Below are 4,795 nucleotides of genomic sequence, written 5' to 3'. Positions count from 1 at the left end.
TTCCCTAATGACTCCAATTACACCAGAGCTGAGCAAATAGTCAATAAACAGTGGCACTAACATATGTAGAAAAATGGTTTATTTTACATTTCCAAGACAATTAGCAGTCCCCTCTCTGGTTCCAGGAAGACTTTGAGATCCTCGAGGTTTTAAATAAATGAGACCATGAAAAGTAATATAGAATATTCAAGTAAATAATCTTGGGCTATATGAAAGCATTATTTATAATGCTGAATACATTTTTCTTGATGTAGCAAGTGAGTGGTCAATGGCAATACGTAACACAACTGTAAAGAGCTCCATAAACAATAAATTCTAAAAAGATTATTTGGTTTTGAGAGTTAATTTTCTTGAACAATTTATTGGAGATTTTTCATTCCCCACTTGGGATTCATAGAGTTGAATAAGAGCTTTCACTGACATTCATTTTTAAAGTTAAGGTGATAAAACATATTTTTTTCCATTTTATAATATTCGGATATTTTTATATATTGTATTGATTTCTCATGTAATGCTATTGAAGTTAGAGAATACTCAATAAGATTTCCTTTTTTTTTTTTTTAATTTGTTGAGACTTCTTTTGGTCTATCCAGTTGCCTATACTGGTGAATTTCTCACATATACTTGAAAAGGACGTGTATTTTTCAGTGTTCGGTGAAATGTTCTTTAAATGTTATTTAGGCCAGATATGTTGACAGTACTGTTTAAATTTTCTATCTCTTTATCGATATTCTTTGTCTGGATAGTATATCAATTACTAATAGTGGAGTGTTAAAAATGCCCAACTGTGATTATTGATTTGAGAATATCTTGTTTTGCTTCACAGATTTTGAAACATTTTTATTAGGCACATATACATTTAAGATATGTCTTTCTGATGAATTGACCCTTTTATCATTAGGAAGTGTCCTCTTTATTTCTGGCAATTTTCCTTGTCTGGAGGTCTACTTTGTCTGATATTAATATAACCACACCAGCTAGGAAACACAGATTTTTTTCAATTGTCTGGCTACATTTGTGGGTCAAATATTTAAGAAAGAGTGCATCAGCTTACCTGTCAGTTTGCATTCCCATAAATATCAACCACAAGAGAGAGTTTATCGTTTCTCATGGGTAAGCCATGGCCTTCTGACACAGGAGCAATGAGGGAAAGAGAAATTAAATGAAACGGAAAAAAATGAGTTAGAATGTGATACAAAATAAATCAGAATATAATTTGTATTACTTAGAAAATTCACATCTGTAATTTTTAGAAGTATTTTAATATTTACTGAAAATTTGTACTTCACTATCAGCTGTAGGGGATTGAACAGTATCCTCCCAAAATTTATATCCACCCAGAACCTCAGAGTGTGACCTTATTTGGAAATAAGGTTTTATAGATATAATTAAGTTAAAAGGAGGACATACTGGATTAGGGTGAACCCTAAGTCCAGTGACTAGTATCCTTATAAGACAGACACACAGAGGCATGCACAGAAAAGAAGGCCATCTGAAGATGGAGGCAGAGATCAGAGTGATGAAGCTACAAGCCAAGGAACATCAGAAACTCGGAGAGTGGTAAGAAAGAATTCTTTTCTAGAGCATTTAGATGGAGCATGGCTCTGTCAACATCTTGATTTTTGAACATCTAACATCCCAAGTTGTGAGAGAATAAATTTATGTTGTTATAACCCACCCAGTTTGTCATATTTTTTGTGGCAGCCCTATGTGTGCCCTGAAAACTATCAGAGCTATCTCAATTAGCAAATATTCTATCGTATTAGTTAGTTTGAACTGTCATAACAAAATACTATAGACTGGATGGCTTAAACAATGGGAATTTATCTCTCACAGTTCTGGAGGTTGGGAAGTCCAAAATCAAGGTGCAAGACAATTCATTTCTCTGATGACGGTGCTCTTCCTGGCACATAGCTGGCTCCCATACGAAGGTCTCAGAGTTGTCAGCAATATCCTCATTGTTGATGTCCATGCCATACCATGTGCCTCTCTGGGCATGCTATGCCCACAGCTTGTTAAGAATGCTTGTGGTATCAAAACCAGTATTGTCGCATAGCTGCCGTAGGATATCTCCAAGGCCTTAGCATACACCCCAATCCAGCTGCTGCATTCCTGGAATAGTCCTTACTAATCCTACAGGTACTTGGAGAGCTTTATCTCAATGGCCCCACCACCAGCCACCACCAAATCATTTTCGATGGCCCTCCTGACAATCATGATGGCATTAGGCATGAACTGTTCTGTCTCCTCCATAAGCTGTGGCATCACTGTGGAGGATAAATGTGTATGTCTTGGCCTTAGGAGGCCAGTAAAGAAATTATACCTCTCACCTCCAGTCAGGGTCTCCTCAAACACCTGGCAGTTGCCCAGCATGTCTGCTGACAGAGCGTTCACAATGGTCTGGATTGACCCTCTGTAGGCCATCATTGTCCTCTTCAGATCCTTCTCAGGTACTTGGCCAGCACAGAACCTGCCCCTGTGAACAAAGTACTGAGTGACCACATCCCCACTGGAGAGTTTGGACAAGACAATTTTGGCTCCAGAATGATGGATCCTCACTAACTTGTCATAGAGAATGTTCCACTCAGCATCAACAATTGCCTGGTAATTCCCCATTGTGAGGACTCTGATCTCAGCATTATCTTTCTCAACTTTCTCAACTTTCAACTCAAGCTGTTAACTCAAGCTTAACATTTAAAAGTGCAATCTTGGGATTATGGCACTTTTGTGGTTGCATTTCCAACTCAGCATAAAAGAAATTATTGAATGCAACACCAGCTACCAGATGGGAATCCTCTAGGGTTCCACCCTGTATCTTCTTGATTCCAATCATTTTAAGCTGTAGCTTAAAATGATTGAGCATTTTAAGCTCAACCACCATCTTTGCAAAGAAGGCTTTCTGCTGGGAGATGAGCTTGGAGCTCAGAGCAGGATGGCACATTTCTCCAAACAGCTTCTTCTGCTCCTCTTTTTCTGTCTTCTTCATGGTCACAGTGATCTCTTTGCTATCATTAACTGCCCATTGGATGGCTGTTCAGAAAGCTTGAATGATGATCTTCAGGTACAAACCTTCCTCCACATAAGGTTTCACCTGCTTCAGAAACTCTGCAACCAGCAAGGTCACTGAGGTGGTGCCATCACTCACCTCAGCATCTTGATATTTGGCAATGCCCATTGAAGTCTTTGTTGCAGGACGGACAACTTCAAGAAGCTTCAGGAAAATTGTTGCTTGCCTCTGCCATCCATAATAAGCTTATCTGCACCATAGGAACCCAGGGTGGTTCTTCCACTCTCAGCAATCACGTGTCAGGCACTAATGTTACTCACAAGCTGGGGGATGCCTTGGGAACTATCAGTCCCTTCTTCCAACAGGATAACTGCTATGGACATCATTTGAGAAGTTTATTCAGTGGCCAACTGCTCCTCCTCTCTTCTCTGTGTCCTGGCTACCCAGCAACCCACAGTGCCCTGCACCCACATGCACTTTTTGTTACAGCACATATCAAATAAAGTTTTCACTGCAGTTTTGAGTATGTGTCTGTGTTAGGTACAGTCCACATGTCTTTTATCTTGTAAGCAATTGGATTAACTACTGGATTTTGCTATCATGGGAATATTTGAGATCATATCAAAAGTTGCCAACTGCTATGACTCAATTTTGAGGTATTTGGCATGCAGATTATCTCAAGGACTCTTCCGGTCTCCAAATCTACAGACTACCTTCATGATTCTGCCAAGAAAATCTAAATGTAACCTTCTAGAGTTTTATTGGGGATTAGTAGTTCTAATGTTGAACGAGTGGACTCATAGCTCCCAAGGCCAAACCTACAAATATTCCGAAAGAGAAATTACCTGGGTGCTCTCGATTCTTTTAAGAGAATATTTACATCATACGCTCTTTTACTGTCCACTGTGCTGACCTGTTCCAATCTAAATCCTTTTATTTTTCCCTCTAGGTTACGTTTTTAAACAAAACACCAACAAGGGTCTGATGATGAATTCTGCATGTTATTATCTCCATCAATAAGGTCCTTTTTGACATTCTTTCTTCACCAGACTTCTCTGGTTTTCCAGCTCTCTTCCTATTTCTCTGGCTACTCTTAATTCCTTCTCTGTATATCCTTTTTCTTATTTCCTCTAATATTGAGTTTTCTCTCAAAGATTTTTCTAGGCCAATTTCTTTCTTTTGTCATTTTTACAATGACTTTGAGGGCACACAGGTAACTCTCAAATCTGTACATCTCTCAATATGAATATTTCACCCGATCTACTGAGCACATTCCACTGGAAGCCGCAACAATCAATAATTGAACATTATTTCTCATAAGTCTTTTCTTCTTGTTCTTTATATTTCGCCAAACTACATATGTCAATAGGCCTCAAAACTGTATTTACCTCTGAATCACATTTAATCAGTTTTTATACCTCCAAATATTTTTAAAAGTATCCTTTCCCCCCATTTCTACTACGAAAGTCATATTACCAGCAGTGTGATGCTAAATGTTTAACTGTCAGCATTCCTGCATATGTATATAAAAACATACATATGATCATTATTGTTTAATTATCCAAATCAAGATTTCTGAATGACTGGGCACAGTGGCTCATGCCTGCAATCCCAGCACTTTGGGAGGCCAAGGCGGGTGGATCACTTGAGGTCGGGAGTTCAAGACCAGCATGACTAACACAGTAAACCCTGGCTCTACTAAAAATACAAAAATTAGCCTGGCATAGTGATGCATGCCTGTAATCCCAGCTACTCGGGAGGCTGAGGCAAGAGAATCGTTTGAACCCA

The 4,795-nt window shown here is 38.8% G+C and overlaps 1 pseudogene; it reads right to left on the bottom strand.

The window, feature by feature from the left end:
- Positions 1 to 662: 662 nt before the first annotated feature.
- Positions 663 to 3,393, bottom strand: LOC105491953 (T-complex protein 1 subunit eta-like; annotated as a pseudogene).
- Between the last annotated feature and the right edge of the window lie 1,402 nt (positions 3,394 to 4,795).

This window comes from Macaca nemestrina, chromosome 6 (genome assembly GCF_043159975.1).
Source record: "Macaca nemestrina isolate mMacNem1 chromosome 6, mMacNem.hap1, whole genome shotgun sequence".
Taxonomy (NCBI): Eukaryota; Metazoa; Chordata; class Mammalia; order Primates; family Cercopithecidae; genus Macaca; species Macaca nemestrina.
The sequence above is the reverse complement of the archived record's forward strand: the minus strand, read 5'-3'. Positions and strand labels throughout refer to the sequence as shown.